At 40.3% G+C, this 17,911-nt stretch overlaps 1 protein-coding gene across 1 annotated transcript in view; it reads left to right on the top strand.

The window, feature by feature from the left end:
• Window positions 1–17,911, top strand: part of LOC139001054 (nucleotide sugar transporter SLC35B4-like) — a 39,370-nt gene that overhangs the window by 17,061 nt on the left and 4,398 nt on the right. The window lies entirely within an intron of this gene.

Genomic DNA, 17,911 nt, shown 5'->3' with positions numbered 1-17,911 from the left:
ACTACATGCAACTACAACATCTGAAGTAATATTTACATTTGAAAACCTGGGCTGGGAAGCTTGGAACGGTGTCGTGGCTGGGCGACCTGCCCTTTTCCTTCACTTGCCAGAAGCCGCACCTCCTGTACCTTGCACTCCTCTCCTGCCTCTCGCATTCTGAGGCAAACACCTGGCCTCAGCAACATTCTCTCCAGACGTAGCACCACCCTGCTCTGAGCCACGCCCCCTCTCCATATGCAAACATGGTGGACCTTGTGCTTAGCCACGCCCCCTGCCTTTCAGTACAGAAAATGGCACCTCCCACCTTGGGCTTAAGCTTCCAGGTGAAGAGCTGCCTCCTGCTCCCCACGCGGTTCCAGATCGGGTCCCCAGCGGCAACACAGCCCGGCTTCTGGGTCTTCTCTGATCACCAATCTCCAGTGATCAGTAATCGGAGAAGCCAAGCGGGGCAGGGAAGAGGCGGCTGCTGGCGTCCGCCTCTTCCCTGCCCTGCCTGGCTTTTCTGATCACTGGCCGGGGGGCAGGCAAAGGCGGCCCGGTTCTCCAATCATGGTCCTGGGGGCCGCCTGGGTTTCCAATCACTGTCAGCAGCAGGCGGCTTCTTCCGTCCTTCCCCTTTCGCCTCCCAGCATTGCACCTACGTATGCAAATTAACCGTCATCTTTGTTGACAATTAATTTGCATATTGCCCTGATTAGCCAATGGGAATCGTAGCGAAGGTTTGGTCAATTACCATGTTTGTCTATTATTAGTGTAGACTAGAAGCCTGGTGCACAAAATTTGTGCAAGGATAGGCCTTCCTTCCCCTGGCTGCCGGCACCGGCTTCCCTCTGGCACCCTTGACTCAGGCTTCTCTTGCATCCCGGCTTTGTCCAGAAGGTCGTCAGGAAGGACATCCGGTCTAATTAGCATAGTATGTTTTTATTATTATAGATACTAGAGGCCCAGTGCAAGAAATTTGTGTATGGTTGGGGGTCCCCTCAGCCCAGCCTGCACCCTCTCCATTCCAGGAATGTCTGACTTCTGGTTTAGGCCTGATCCCTGGGCCTAAACTGGCAGTTGGACATCCCTCTCACAATTCGGGACCGCTGGCTCCTAACTGCTCACCTGCCTGATTGCCTCTAACTGCCCCCTTTGCCGGCCTGGTCTCCCCCAACTCCCCCCCCCCCCCAGCCTGTTCACCCCTAACTGCCCTCCTGGCCAGCCTGATCATCTCTTCCTGCCTCCCTCTGCTGGCCTGGTCACCCCTAACTGATCCCCCCTCCCCCCGCCAGCCTGGTCGCCCCAACTGCCTCCTCCCCCGCCAGCCTGGTCACCCCATGCAGCCCGCTGGTCAGTCATTTGGTCATCCCTCACTAACCCCCCCCTGCCGGCCTGGTTGCCCACGCAGCCTTCTATTCATTCATTTGGTTGTCCCTCAGTAACCCCCTTGCCGGTCTTGTCGCCCCACACAGCCTTTTCGGTCGTCAGCCCGGTTGTTTTGGTAGTGAAAGCTTTTTATATATTAGGATATATAATTTTTGCTCCAATTTTTGCTCCAATTGAATGTATTAGGTTGAATAAAATGAAATTACTGACATTCAATCCTTTTTGACCTACAAAAGTATGGTAATTTCATGTGGTTGAATGTGATATGTATAAAAGGCATTTTATTTTATTTGGTATAACCTGGTATGTATGAAAGGCATTGTAAAAGTATTTTGTAGTTCAAAGTGGGTTCATACAAAAGTAAAACTATTTAATTAATTTGTTTATTTGTATTTATCTCTTTATTTTTCTAAGGTACTAGGGTTACTGGATTTTCTTTTTAGCTTTTGTGTGGTTCTTTTTATCTATAGATCTATAAGTCTTAAAAACCGGGGCCCTGGTTTTTTTTTTAAAATATATTTTATTGATTTTTTACAGAGAGAAAGGGAGAGAGATAGAGAGCTAGAAACATCGATGAGAGAGAAACATCGATCAGCTGCCTCCTGCACATCTCCCACTGGGGATGTGCCTGCAACCCAGGTACATGCCCTTGACCGGAATTGAACCTGGGACCCTTCAGTCCGCAGGCCGATGCTCTATCCACTGAGCCAAACCGGATTCGGCAAGGAGGGGGGGCGCTGGTTTTTAAAAACATATTTGTACAAGTTAAATGATGTCCTCATTAATTTGGAGGCCACTCCAAATGCGAGATAATTAAGAGTTGCTAGGCTGAAAGTAACCTTTGATTTAGCAAATAATTTCTTTAGAAATAGTGAAAATTAATAGTATAAACAAGTGTATAGAAGAAGTATTTGAGAGAATTAAGCATTTTTAAGTTCTTTAGAGGTATATGAAACTTATAAAAAGAAGTGATACAGTAGTAAGAATTATTCACTTTGCCTTAACCAGTTTGGCTCAGTGGATAGAGCGTCAGCCTTCGGACTCAAGGGTCCCAGGTTCGATTCCAGTCAAGGGCATGTACCTTGGTTGTGGGCACATCCCCAGTAGGGAGTGTGCAGGAAGCAGCTGATCAATGTTTCTCATTGATGTTTCTAATTCTCTATCCCTCTCCCTTCCTCTCTGTAAAAAATCAATAAAATATATATTTTTAAAAAGTCAAAAAAATTATTCACTTTTAGTTTTATTTTTGAAATTAAGTATGTTGAGGTAACAATAAATTTGTTATTAATAGCATTATATAAATTTCAGGCATACAAGTTATGACATCTGTATACTCTTTTGTGTGTTCACCACCCAACTCAAATCTTCTGTCACTATATTTTACTCCTTTTACCCTCTTTGTTCTCCCTTCTTACCACTTCCCCTCTGATAATCACCATTCTGTTGTCTGTTTCTAAGAGTTTGGGGTTTGTTTGTTTGTTTTTTCTTATATCCCACATATGAGTGAAATCATACCGTTCTTGTTCTTCTTTGTCTTATTTTCACTTAGCATAAATATTCTGAAGATCCATTCAAGTTCTTGCAAACGGGAGTATTTCATCTTTTCTTATGATTGAGTAGTATTCCATTGTATATATGTACCCCATCTTCTTTATCCAATCATCTGTCAAAGGATACTTAGGTTGTTTCCATATCTTGGGTCTTGTGCAGTGAACATAGGGATACACATATCTTTACAGATAAATGTTTTCCAACTTTTTAGGTAGATACTCAGAAGAGGGATTGCTGGGTCATGTGGTAGCTCTGTTCTTAATATTTTGAGGAACCAGTCCACACTGTTTTCCATAGTGATTGCAGCAATTTACATTTCTACCAGTAATGCCAGAGGGTTCCTGTTTCTCCACATTCTCGCCAGCACTTATTTGATTTACTGATATCCATTCTGACAGAGGTGAGATGATAGTTCATTGTGGTTTTAATTGTCATTTCCCGGACGATTAGTCATGCCGAGCATCTTTTTATATCTCTATTGTCCATCTATATGTCCTCTTTAGAGAAATGTCTGTTCAGCCTCAGCTTATTTCTTAATTGGATTGTTTGGTGTTTTTTTGTTGTTGTTGTTGTTGATTTGTATGAGTTCTTTATGTATTTTTGGTATCAGCCCTAATCAGAGGTATCATTTGCAAATATCTTCCCCCATTCAGTTGGTTGCCTTTTTGTTTTGTTGATGGTTTCTTTTGCTATGTGGAAGCTTTTTAGTTTGATGTACTAGTAGACATATTCATTTATTTTTGCTTTCATTTCCCATGCCTTTAGGGTCAAGTTCACAAAAGCCCTTCTGAGACCAAAGTCCACAAGTTTAGTGCCTAGGTTTTCTTCTATGTATTTTATTGGTTCAGGTCTTATATTCAAGTCCTTGGTCCATTTTGAGCTAACTTTTGTTTATAGTGTCAAATAGCAGTTTAGTTTCATTCTTTTGGATGTGGCTTTCCAGTTTTCCCAGCACCATTTATTGAAGAGACTTTCTTTTCTCTGCTGTGTGCTTTTGTCTTGTTTGTCAACTATTAGTTGCCCATAGACTAGTATGTGTGAGCTTATTTCTGGGCTCTAAACTCTGTTCCTTTGGTCTGTATGTCTCTTTTTCTGATTGTTTTAGCTTTGTAGTATAATTTTAAGACAGGCAGTGTGATACATCAGGCTTTGTCCTTTTTTCTCTAGGTAGCTTTGTCTATTTTAGGGTATTTTGTAGTTCCATATAGATCTGAGGATTTTTTTGTTCTTATTTTGTGAAAAATAACATTGGGGTTTTGATGGGGATTGTGTTAAATCTGTATATTACTTTAGGTAATGGTCACTTTTAACAGTGTTTATTCTTCCAATCCATGAACATGGGATATTTTTCCATTTCTTTGTGTCTTCTTCAGTGTCTTTCAACAATGTCTTATAGTTTTCAGTGTACAGGTCTTTCACCTCCTTTGTTAAATTTCTCCCTAGGTATTTTATCCTTCTTGTTGCAGTTGTAAATGGGATTGTTTTGTTTATTTTTCCGGTATTTTGTTGTTAGCATATAGCAGTGGTCCTCAAACTATGGCCCGCGGGCCACATGCAAATACAAATATTGTATTTGTTCCCATTTTGTTTCTTTACTTCAAAATAAGATATGTGTAGTGTGCATAGGAATTTGTTCATAGTTTTTTTAAAACTATAGTCCAGCCCTCCAACGGCCTGAGGGACAGTGAACTGGCCCCCTGTTTAAAAAGTTTGAGGACCCCTGGCATATAGGAATATAGTGGATTTTTATGTATTGATTTTTGTATCTTGCTACTTCATTGTATTTGTCATTGTTTCTAATAGTCTTTTGGTGGAATCTTTAGGGCTTTCTATATACAGAATCATGTTGTCTGCAAATAGTGACAGTTCTGTTTCGATACCTTTTATTTATTTTTCTCCCTTAATTGCTCTGGCTCGCACTTCCAGTACTATGTTGGATAACAGTGGCAAGAGTGAGCATCATTGTTTTGTTCCTGATCTTAGAGAAAAAACGTCCAGTTTTTCACTGTTGAATATGATATTAGCTGAGAGTTTGTCATATATGGCCTTTATTATGTTGAGATACTTTCCTTCTATATCCATATAATTGAGTATATTAATCATAAGTGGATGTTGTATCTTGTCAAATGCTTTCTCTGCATCTATTGATATGATTATATGATTTTTATCTTTTATTTTGTAAATGTGGTTTATCACATTGATTGATTTGCAAACATTGAACCATCCTTGCATCCAGGGAATGAACCCTACTTAATCTTTCCAATTTGTTTTTACTAGAGGCCTGGTGCACGGATTTGTGCCCTGGTGGGGTCCCTCGGCCTGGCCTGCGGACATCCCCCGAGGAGTCCCAGATTGTGAGAGAGCATAGGCCAGGCCAAGGGACCTCACTGGTGCACAATCGGGGCTGGGAGGGACCACAGGAAGGCTCCAGGGTGTGTTCAGCCCACCTCACCCAGTCCCAGTCGGCCAGACCCAGCAGCAAGCTAACCTACTAGCTGGAGTGTCTGTCCCATGATGGTCAGTGTGCATCATAGTGACTGGTTGAATAGTCGAATGAATGGTCGACACTTAGCATATTAGGCTTTTATTATATAGAAATTATTTCTGAGAGAGGAAAGGAGAGGAAGTGGGGGATAGAAACATCGATGAGAAATATTGATCTGTTGCCTCCTGCACGCCCCCTGGGGATCTGTTAGGGCTGACCAGCACACCCTGAGTGACAGATGAATGATTACTCTTACACAATGTTTGCTGTGAAAGAGAGGACTAAGGGACTGCCTGGCTAAAGGAACCAGACAGCCTGGATCACCTGTCTCATTAGGCTTTTATTGTAGCAGCAGTTTGAGATAAAGTTTATCTTTTAGATACAATCAGTAGGGTAAGTAATCTTGGGAGGACACATGTGTTTGCAGTGTCCTTTAAGCAAGGACACCCAAAGATTAAGCATAAGGATTCCAGTAAACATCCAGGGGTCTGCACGTGCACAGACTTTTTGTTTGGAAAGGTCAAGGAATAATTAGGGGTGTGGCCTTTGGCACTCCCCTAAGTCGTAATTCCAATAAACAGGGCAGTCTGCCTTCAGCACACTTTTTTTTCCCTCTCAGAATGTCCTCCTTACAAACTTTCCAACCAAGTCTCCTGTGCTCCCCAACAGGGATTGAGCCCACAACCCTGACCAAGAATTGATCTGAGACCTTCTGGTGCATGGGTCATTGCTCAACCACTGAGCTACACTGACTGGGCAACCTCACTTAATCTTGATGTATTATCCTTTTAATGTATTAAATTATATTTGCTATGTAGCAAATTATATTTGCTAATATTTTGTTTAGAAATTTTGTATCTATGTTCATCTGAGATATTAGCCTGTAATCTTCTTTTTGTGTGTTGATATCAGGGGAATGTTGGTCTCATAAAATAAATTAGGAAGTAGTCCCTCCTCTTCAATTTTTTGGAAGAGGTTGAGAAGGATTAGTATTAAGTCTTCTTTGAGTGTTACTGTTTCATTTTCCTTACTAGTGATCACTCTCTTTAGGTTTTCCAATTCATGGTTCAGTCTATGTTGGTTGTATATTTCTAAGAACATTACCATTTTTTTTTTAGTTTTATAGAATTTGGTGGTGTATAGCCTTTCATAGTGTTTTTGTATAATGATTTATATTTCTGTGATGGCCACTGTAACTTCTCTTTCATTTCTGATTTTGAGTCTGTTTACATTTTTTTGGTTAGTGTATCTAACTAGAGGTTTGTCAATTTTGTTTATCTTTTCAAAATACCAGCGATTTCATTGATGTTTTTTTCTATCCTTTTTTTGTTCTCTATTTCATTTATTTCTGCTTGGATTATTATTATTTTTGTTCCTCTACTGACTTTGAGCTTTATTTGTTCTTCTTTTTCTAGATGTTTTTTCTACTTGCTAAGATGAATTTAATTTTTAAAATTTCTTTTATTTTGAGACTTGAGGTCCGGTGCACAAATATTTGTGCACTTGGGGGAGGGGGGGGAGAGGGTGTCCCTCAGCCTGGCCTGTGCCCTCTCACAGTCTGGGACCCCTCAGGAGATAATGACCTGCTGGCTTAGGCCTGCTCCCGGGTGGCAGAGGGCAGGCCCAATCCCTAGGTGCAGCCCCTGGTCAGGCTCAGAGCAGGGCCAATTGGGGAGTTGGGGTGCCACCCCCTGTCATGTACAGAGCAGGGCAGGTCGGGAGGTTGTGATGCCACCCCTAGTCATGCTCAGGGTAGGGCCAATTGGGTCGTTGGGGCACCACCCCCGTCACACTCAAGGCAGGGTCGATAGGGAAGTTGTGGCGCCACCCCCTGTCATGCACAGAGCAGGGCCGATCGGGGTGTTGGGGCACCACCCCCTGTCACACACAGAGCAGGGCCGATCAGGGGGTTGGGGCGCCACCACTGTCACAGTCAGGGCAGGGCCAATGGGGAGGTTATGGCTCTACCCCGTCACAAACAGAGCAGGGCCTGTGGGGGGGGGGAGTTGGGGCGCCGCACCCTGTCACACACAGAGCAGGGCCGATCAGGGTTTGGGGTGTCGCCACTGTCACACTCAGGGCAGGGCCGATGGGGAGGTTATGGCTCTACCCTGTCACACACAGAGCAGGGCCCGTGGGGCGGGGGGTGGGGGTTGGAGCGCTGCCCTCTATCACCCACAGAGCAGGGCCGATCAGGGGGTTGGGGCCCTGCACCCTGTCACACACAGAGCTGCAGGGCAATCAGAGGGTTTGGGTGCTGCCCCCTGTCATGCTGATCCCGGTGCCCGGAGGCCTCGCGTCTCTGCTGATCCTGGTGCCGGTAGATCCTGGTGACCCTTTTACTATATAGAATAGAGGCCTGGTACATGGGTGGGGGCTGGCTGGTTTGCCCTGAAGGATGTCCTGGATCAGGGTGGGAGTCCCCACTGGGGTGCCTGGCCAGCCTGGGTGAGGGGCTGAGGCCCGTTTTCAGGCTGGCGGGTGACTGAAGCTCCCAGTTGCCCCTTTCTTTCATTCTGGGCCAGCTTTAGCTCTGAGGCCTCGGCTGCTGAAAGGAGCTTTCTGGCCTTTGTTTACCTTTGTATTTGATACAATGTTGCGGTCCAGCTGGCTGAAGCCCGGCTGAGTAAAGCAGGTTTCTGGGGTTTTGTTTAGTTTCTATATTTGCAACATAGTTGCTTAGAGTTGCAGCTGAGAGGCCGGCAAGTCAGGCAGGGAACGTTGGAGTTCTCCATAACTGAAGAAAGCAACCCTCCCTGTTCACATCAGCTGCTTGGCTGCCGGCCGCCATCTTGGCTGGCAGTTAATTTGCATGTCTCCCTGATTAGCCAATCGGAAGGGTAGTGGAGTGACACCAATTTGCATGTTTCTCTTTTATTAGTGTAGATAGGCCTTTAATAAGCTAAACTTCTCTCTTAATATCACGTTTGCTGCATCCAAAAATTTTTGGTATGTTGAATTTTCATTTTAATTTGTCTCTATGCATCTTCTGATCTCTTCTTTTTTTTCTTTGACCCAATAGTTATTCAATAGCTTGTTGCTTTTTTAAAAATTTAATTAAAAAAAAAATTTACATCCCCCTCTCACCACCTTCCCCAACCCTATTTGGCAACCATCAGCTTGTTCTCTATATTTATAGGTCTGTTTGTATTGTTTTGTTCATTCTTTTGGTGTGGTTTGTTTTTAGATTTCACACAGAACTGAAATACAGTATTTGTCTTTCTCTTATTTCACTTAGCATAGTACCTTCTAGGTCCCTCAATGTTGTTGCAAATGGCAAGATTTTATTATTTTTTATTGCTGACTAATATATCATTGTATATGTTCACTACATTTTTTTGCTCATTTATCTATTGATGGGCATCTAGGTTGCTTCTATATTGGCTGTTATTAATAATGCTGCAGTGAACATTGAGGTGCATATGTCTTTCAAATTAGTGATATTGTTTTCTTTGGATAAATACCTCCCCCCCAAAAAACAATTTATAGGTCCTATGGCAATTCTATTTTTCATCTCTTGAGGAATTGCCATACCATTTTCCATAGTGTTTACAGTAATTTATAATCCTACCAGCAGTGCATCTTCACATCATCACTAGTACTTATTTGCTGATTTGTTGATGATAGCCATTCTAACAGGTGTGAGGTGATATCTCATTGTGGTTTTAATTTGCATTTTCCTGATTAGTGATTTTGAACATCTTTCCATATATCTGTTGGCCATGTGTATGTCTTCTAAAGAAATGTCTATTCAGGTCCTCTGCCCATTTTTAAATTGGATTAGTTTTTTTGTTTTGTTTTGGTGCTATGTTGTATGAGTTCCTTAAGTACAGTATTTTGGATATTAATTCCCTATAGGATGTATCATTTGCGAATATCTTCTTCCATTCAGTAGGTTGCCTTTTTGTTTTGTGGATTGTCTCCTTTGCCTTGCAAACATTTTTAGTTTGATGTAGTCACATTTGTTTATTGTTTCTTTTGTTTTCCTTGCCTGAGGAAACATATCCAAAAAGAAATTGCTAAAGAAATGTCAAAGAGTTTACTGCCTATGTTTTCTTCTAGAGTTTCATTGTTTCAGGTCTGATATCTAAGTCTTTAATCCATTTTGAGTTATTTTTGTATGTGGTATAAAAAAGTGGTTTAGTTCTCTCTCTCTTTTTTTTAATGTGTTCATTTTTCCTGATACCTCTTAGTGAAGAGAATGTCTTTACCCCATTGTATATCCTTGCCTCTTTTATTGTAGATTAAATGATCATATAAGCAAGGATTTATTACTCGTTGCTCTATTATATTCCATTGATGTATACATCTGTTTTTATGCCAGTACCATACTGTTTTAAGTATTGTAGCGTAATAATAATAGTTTGATATCAGGTAGTGTGATACCTCTCACTTTGTTCTTTCTCAAAATTTCTTTGGCTGTTTTCAGTCTTTTGTGGTTCCATATAAATTTTAGGATTCATTTTAATTCTGAAAGAATGCCATTAATATTTTAATATTGGTTACATTGAACCTGTATCTTCCTTTAATAAGGACATTTTAACAATATTAATCCTTCCATTACATGAGCAAGGTGTATTCTTCCATTTATTTGCCCTTCAATTTTTTTTCCCCTCCATTGTCTTATAGTTTTCATAATACAGGTTTTGGTTAAATTTATTTCTAGGTATCTTATGCTTTTGATGCAATTGTAAATGGAATTGTTTTCTTAATTTCTCCTCTTGATCATTGGTTATTGGTGTAGAGAAACCCAACTGATTTCTGTGTATTAATTCTATTCTGTGACTTTATTGAATTCATTTATTAATTCTAATTGTTTTTTTTTCTTTCAGTCCTTATGGTTATGTCATCTGGAAATAATGAGAGCTTTACTTCCTTTTCTATTTAGTTGTCTTTTATTTATTTTTTCTTGTCTGTTTGCTATAGATGGGAGTTCCAATACTATGTTGAATAGAACTAGTGATAGTGAGCATCCTTGTCCTATTCCTGATCTTAGAGGAAAAGATTTAAGCTTTTCACCAATGAGTATTATATTACCTATAGGTTTGATCATATATAGCCTATGTTTCTTGTATACTCACTTTGTTGAGAGCTTTTTGTTGAATTTTGTCAAATGCTTTTGCTGCATCTATTGAGATGATCATATGGTTTTAACCCTTTATTTTGTCAATGTGATATATTATGATGATCGATTTATGGGTGTTGAGTCAGCCTTGTGTTCCTAGGATAAATCTCACTTGATCATGATGTATACTTTTTAAAAATGTATCGTTGAATCTGGTTTGCTGATATTTTGTTGAGAATTTTGCATCTGTGTTCATCACAGGTATTGGCCTGTAATTTTATTTTTTTGTAATGTCTGTCTGAGTTTGTTATCAGGATAATGCTGGCTTTATAGAATGAGTTTGGAAGCATTCCTTCCTCTTCAATTTTTTGAAATAGTTTAAGAAGAGTAGGTGTTGATTCTTCTTTGAAAATTCACCTATAAAGCCATCTGGTCCTGGACTTTTATTTGTTCGAAATTTTAAAAAATTATTGCTTTAGTTTCATTGCTAGTAATCAGTTTGTTTAGATTTTGCATTTTTCCTGATTCAGGCTTGGAAGGTTATATACTTCTGGAAGATTCATCCATCTCTTCTATTTTGTTGAATTTGTTGGAAAACAATTGTTTGTATTATTCTTTTATGAGTTTTTATATGTCAGTGGTATCACTTGTAAATTCTCTTTCATTTATGATTTTATTTATTTGGGCTCACTTTTCTTGATGAGTTTGGCTAAAGGTTTGCAATTTTGTTTATCTTTTCAAAGAGTCAGTGTTTTAGTTTATTGATCTTTTCAATTTTTAAAATATCTATTTTGTCTTTTCTTCTCTGATCTTCACTGTTTCCTTGCTTCTGTTTACTTTGGGTGGTTTTTCCCCCAATTCCTGTGGGTGTGGACTTAAATTGTTTATTTGGGATTTTCCTTTTTTTTTTTTTGAGGTAGGCCTGCATAGCTATAAACTTTATTCTATAACTGCTTTTACTGTATCCCATAAATTTTGAAAAGTTGTTTTTTCATTTTCATTTGTTTTTATGATAGTTTTTGATGTTCTGTTTGACTTTCTTTTTGATACATTCCAATTTTCTTGCTGGAGTTGACTTCTAAGTTTCATGTTATTGTGATCAGAAAAGATGCTTAATATGATTTCAGTCTTATTGAATTTATTATGGCTTATATTGTGGTGTAATATGTGATCTATTCTAGAGATTGTTCAATGTACACTTAAAAAATGTATTCTTCAGTTTTTGTTTGAAATATTCTAAAAATGATATTAAATCAATCTGGATTAAAGTGACATTTAAGGCCATTATTTCCATATTGATTTTCTGTCTGGATGATCTATTCATTGATGTGAGTGGGATATTAAAATCCTGTACTATTGTAATACTGTGGGTCTCTCCCTTTATGCCATTAGCAATTACTTTATACATTTAGGTGTTCTTGTGTTGGATGTGATAGTTATGATATTTATGTTTGCTGCATCCTTTTCTTGGATCGAACCCTTTATAATTATGTAATGTCCTTCTTTGTATTCTTAAAATATTTTTGTTTAAAAGTATATTTTGTCTGAAATCGCTACCCTATCTTTCTTTTCATGGAATATCTTTTTCCATCCCTTCACTTTCAGTCCGCATCTTTCGATTTGTAGTGAGTCTCTTGTAAGCAGCATATAGATGGGTCTTGTTTTTTAATCCATTCAGCCACCTTATTTTTTTTATTGGAGCATTTAATCTATTTACATTTAAAATAATTGTTAATAAGTATGTACTTATTGCCATTTGTTAATTGTTTTCATTGTTTTCATAGTTCTCTGTTTCTTCTCTTGAGCTCTTCCTTGTGGTTTGCTGGTTTTCAGTAGTTGGGTTTTTTTTCTCTTTTTTCTTTGTATATCTTTTGTAGGTTTTTGGTTTGTGGTTTACATGAGGTCTATGTATATCTATAACAGTCTGTTTTAAGTTGATAAGCATTTAAGGGTGAATATATTCTAGAAGGACTACATTTTACTACCCCATCCATGCTGTATGCTATTGGTGTTATGTTTTGTGTTTTGTATATCCTGGCTACTTATTGTTTGAGTTGTGTTTGATACTTCTTTCTTTTGATCTTAGTATGTTTTCAATGTGTGATTCACTGTATTTATTTAATATTTGGCTTTACCTGTGAGATTTTTCCCTTTAATATATATATATTCCTATTTCTGAATATGGCCTGTCTTTTTCTGCTTAAAGAAGTCCCTTTAACATTTTTTGTAAAGCTGGTTTAATGGTGATGAACTTCTTTAGTTTTTGCTTTTCTCTGGAAAACTATCTCTTCTTCAATTCTGAATGATAACCTTGCTGGGTAAATTATTGTGTAGTTTTCTTTCTTTCAGAACTTTAAAGATGTCCTGCCACTTCCTCTAGCTGGTAAAGTTGTTGCTGAGCAATCAGCTGATAACCTTATGGAGTTTCCTTTGTGTGTAATTCAGTTTTCCTCTTGTTTCCTTAAAGATTGTGTCTATATTTTAAACTTTTGCCATTTCAGTTACAATATGTCTTGGTGTAAGTCTCTTGGGTTCATCTTTGTTTGGAACTTTTGTGCTTCATGGACCTGGGTGTCTTTTCCTTTCCCAGCTTTAAATATAGTTTCTGTTCCTTTCTCTCTTCTCCTCTGGGATCCCTATAATGCTAATGTTTGGGTTCTTGATGTTATCCCAGAGGTCCTTAAATTATCCTCATTTTTTAAAATTCTGTTTCTGTTTTCTGTCCTGATAGGTTGATTCCCATTGTTTGTCTTCAGGATGAGTTCTTCTGTATTAGCTAATTCCCTCTAATGTGTTTTTCATTTCAGTTACTGTATTCTTCAGACCTGGTTGGTTCTTTATTATCCTTTCTACCTCTTTGTTGAAGTTCTCCCTAAGTTTTTCTATGTCACTCTCAAGTTTGGTGAGCACCTTTATGACCATTTCTTTGAATTCTTTATTAGGCAAATTGCTTATATCCATTTCCTTAGGTTTTTCTTTTTTTCTGCACATTTTTCTTGTTCTTTCATTTGAGAGAGAATTCTTGCATCTTTTCATTTAGTTAAAGTGTCTGTGTTTGTTCTATGAATTAGATGAAATAGCCCTCTCTCCCATTCTTTGTAAAGTGGCCTTATGTACTAGGGTCCTTGGTGTAGGCTGTGTCTGTCGGGTGATTTTGGTCAGCCAGAGGAGCCGAGCAGGTGTAAGGTGTCGTGGACACTGGCCCACTGAGCTGAAATGGCTCCAGGTAGGGAGGCCAGGTGCATGTAGTAATGAACTGTTGATCCTGTTTGCTCCCGTTGTTTGGGACTGAAATGGGTTTGGGTGATGTGTCAGGTACACTCTGCAGTTACCTTGCTGGTAGGCCAGAGTACCTGGATAGAGCCCCTGCCGCCCACTCTGTGGAGGCAGAAGGGGGGGGGGGTAAGCAATGGTGCTCTTTGGCACCTCCAACAAGGGATAATCCCCGCAGTCTCCAGAGAGCTCCAGTGGCTCCCCAGACTTCTCTATAGAGTCTCTCTCATTTGTTGTACAGAAAGTGGTCTTATGTAGAAGTGACCTCTGGCTTTAGTGCCAACTTGGAGCCCAGCAGGGAGGCCAGGCATCTGCACCACTGAGTTGTTCCTGCTTGCTCCCTTTCCTGGAGGCAAAAGGATTGGGCAGCAGATTTGGGAAAGCTGCTGTGATTTGCAGGCAAGCCACAGCCCCTGAACAGATATCCTGCCTGCCCTAAGGTGTTCACAGGTGCCTCCAGGCTATGGAGTTCCTGCAGCTCCCAGAGGGCTTGTGGCTTTCCCAGCCTTCTCCATTCAGTTGTTGTTTGTTGTTGAGAAACTCTTTATGAAGCCCTTAGCTATCTTGCAGGAGTAATTACTCTGTATATATGTGTATATTTGTGTTTGCTCATGGGAGGGGTTGAGTTCAGACCTCCTATGCTGCCAGCATCTTGGACTTTTTCTTTCTAGTTTTTAAATGTGTAATGCTAGGTGGTTTATTTGAAATTTTGTTTGTTTCTTGAGCTAGACCTGTAATGCTCTAAACTTCCCCCTTTGTACTGCTTTTGCTGCATCCCACAAATTTTGGTATATTGTATTTTTATTTTCATTTGTCTTTATGTATCTTTTGATCTCTTCTTTTATATCTTCTTTGACCCAGTAGCTGTTTAGTGGCATGTTGTTTAATCTCCGCATATTTGTGATTTTCCCAGAAAATATGTTTGGTATGATATCAGTCTTCTTAAATTTATTGAGATTAGTTTTATTATCCAGTATATTATCGCCCCTAACCACTCTGCCTGTCAGCCTGCTCACCCCCAACTGCCCCCCCCCTTGCCAGCCTGATCGCCCCCAACTGCCCGCCCCCCCCCCCCCCCCCCCACCGCTGGACTGCTCGCACCAACTGCCCCCCACTGCCGGCCTGCTCTTTCCTTGAGAATGTTCTGTGTGCACTTGAAAAGAATGTGTGTTCTGGCATTTTGGGATGTAAAATTCTATAAATATTAAGTTGATTCACCTTGCTGTGTCATGTAAGGCCCATTTCTCCTTATTGACTTTCTGTCTGGATGATCTATTCATTGCTCTCAGTGGGGAATTCATGTCCCCTACTATAATATTATTTTTCTCAGTTTCTCCCTTAGGTCTATTAGTAATTGCTTTATATATCTTGATACTTCCAGGTTGGGTGCATACATATTAATAAGTGTTATGTCTTCTTAATGAATTGTCTCCTTTACCATTATAAAATGTCTATTTTTGTCTCTTGTTTCTTTTTTTTTTAAATCTTAACATCTGTTTTGTCTCATATAAGTACAGCTACACCCACTTCTCTCTGGATGCCATTTGTTTGAAGTATCATCTTCGCCCCTTCACTTTGAGCCTGTGTTTGTCTTTGTAATTGAGCAGCGTCTCCTGCAGGCAACATATAGTTGGGTCTTGTTGTATAATCCATACCTCTACTTTGAGCCTTTTGATTTGTGAGTTCAATCCATTTATAATTAGGGTTGTTAATGATATATGAAGATTTACCACAGTTATTGTATCCTTTGTTTTCTTGTTGTTCTATTTCCATTGTTTGTTTTCTCTTATAATTATTTTTGCTATTTTAATTTGACAGTTTTCTATGATTTTCTTCTTCATTTCTTCTTCTTTATTAATGTTGTATCTCAGCTCTGGATTTTTGTTTTGTGGTTACCATTAGGATTGTGCAAAATATGTCATACATACATACATATAACAGTCCTTTTTCTTCTGATTGCCTCTTCATTCACCTGTACTATTCAATCCTCTTCCTTCTCTTTTATCATTTTGTTGTTGCAAATTATCCCTCTTTATGTTGTGAACTTGTAATCTGCAATAGTTTCAATTATTTTAATGCCCTTCCCCCCTTTAACCTTTATGTTATAACTAGTGTCCCGGAGCATAAAATTCATGCCTGGGGGGTGGGTGGATGCGGTATCCCTCAGCTTGGCCTGTACCCTCTCCAATCTGGGACTCCTTGGGGGATGTCCGACTGCCAGTTTAGGCCCAATCCCACACCGGCAGTCGGACATCCCCCTCGCAATCTGGGACTGATGGCTCCTAACCGCTCACCTGCCTGCCTTCTTGATCGCCCCTAACCACTCTGCCTGTCAGCCTGCTCACCCCAACTGTCCCCCACTGCTGGCCTGCTCGTCCCCAACTGCACCCCTGCTGGCATGCTCGCCCCCAACTGGCCCCCCTTGCCAAGCTGCTTGCTCCCAACTGCCCGCCCCCCGTCAGCCAGATCTCCCCCAACTGCCCTCCCCTTCTTGCCTGATCACCCCTAACTGCCTCTGCCTTGGCCCCGCTGCCATGGCTTTGTCCAGAAAGGCATCTGGAAGGTCTCCCGGAAGGTCTCCCAGTCTAATTACCCTTAATTACTAATATTACCCTTTTATTAGTATAGATAGAGGCCTGGTGCACGTGTGGGGGCTGCCTGGTCTGCTCTGAAGTGGGTCCCGGATCAGGGTGGGGGTCTCTGCTGGGGAGCGTGACCAACTTGGGTGAGGGGCTGAGGGCCATTTGCAGGCTGGCCAAGCCCCCGGCTTTGTCCAGAAGGACGTTCAGAAGGTCTCTGGAAGGTCTCTCATTCTAATTAGCATATTACTCTTTTATTAGTATAGATTATTTAATAAACTACTCTGAAATAGATTTTCAGTTTCCTGCTTCTATCTATTAATCATCTTATTCATGTTTTTGTGTACTTTTGTGTTTTTGTTTCCAGTAGAAGACCTCCTTTCAACATTTCTTATGTGCAGTCTTACGGTGGTAAATTCTCTCAGCTTTTGTCTGTCTGGGAAAGCCTTTATTTCTTCTTAATGTCTAAAGGATAACTTTGCTGAATATCTTATCCTTTGCTGATGGGTTCCTCTCTTTCAATATTTTAAATATTTTCGTTCACTCTCTCCTCTCTTGTAGTGTTGCTACTGAAAACATTACAGAAAAGTCTGGTGATGATCATCTAATGGAGTTTCCTTTGTCGGTTAATCTTTATGTTTCCTGGCTGCCTTAAGAATTTTTTCTTTGTCATTGATTTTTGACAGTTTGAATAAAATGAGTCTTGGGGAAGCTCTTTTTGCATTGATATAAGTAGGTGTTCTGTTAGTTTTCTCTATTCTAACATCTAGTTCTTTGCATAGGCTTGGAAGTTCTTGTCAATTATTTCTTTAAGTGGGATCTCTGTTCCCTCCTCTCTCTCTTCTCCTTCTGGTATACCGTATCTATTATCCTTATATTGCTTTTAGTTTTTAAATTTTAACTCTCAGTTCTCTCTTTTCTTCACGGGTTATTTTTGTAGATTTCAGAGAGGAAGGGAGAGAGAGAAAGAAACATCAATGATGAGAAAGAATCATTGATTGGCTGCCTCCTGCACACCCTGCACTAGGAATGGAGCCTGCAGGCTGGTCATGTGCTCTGACCAGGAATTGAACCGTGACCTCCTGGTTCATAGGTTGATGCTCAATTGCTGAGCCATGCTGGCCGGGCAAATTCCCTAATTCTTTTTTCCATCTTGTCTGCTCTGTTTCCAACGCTCTCTAGTGCATTCTTTGTCTCATTTATTGAGTTCTTTGGCTACAGAATGTGTTTCTTTTTTTATAGTTTGAATCTCTTTGTAAAGTACTGCTTTTGCTCATTAATTGTATTCCTGAACTTTTGACTTGCCTTTCTGAGTTTTCTTGTATATTGTTGAGTTTCTTTGTAATTGCAGTCTTGAATTCTCTGTCATTTAAACCACAGTCTTCCATGCCTTTGAGTTTGGTTCCTGGAGATTTTTCATTTCCTTTCTGTGCTCCCAAGTTACCCTGTTGTTCATGGTATTTGATGGGTTGTTTCTCTGTGTGTGCATTTGAGGTAGAGATCTTATGGCTCTGCTCCACCCCTACAGTAATGGTTTCCCAGCCACCTCAATACCAGCTTTGCCTTAATGGGGAGGGCAGAGGGAAATGC

This window comes from Myotis yumanensis, unplaced genomic scaffold, assembly GCF_028538775.1.
Source record: "Myotis yumanensis isolate MYYU_CA2020_CCGP unplaced genomic scaffold, mMyoYum1.0.hap1 SCAF_80, whole genome shotgun sequence".
Classification (NCBI taxonomy): Eukaryota; Metazoa; Chordata; class Mammalia; order Chiroptera; family Vespertilionidae; genus Myotis; species Myotis yumanensis.
The sequence above is the reverse complement of the archived record's forward strand: the minus strand, read 5'-3'. Positions and strand labels throughout refer to the sequence as shown.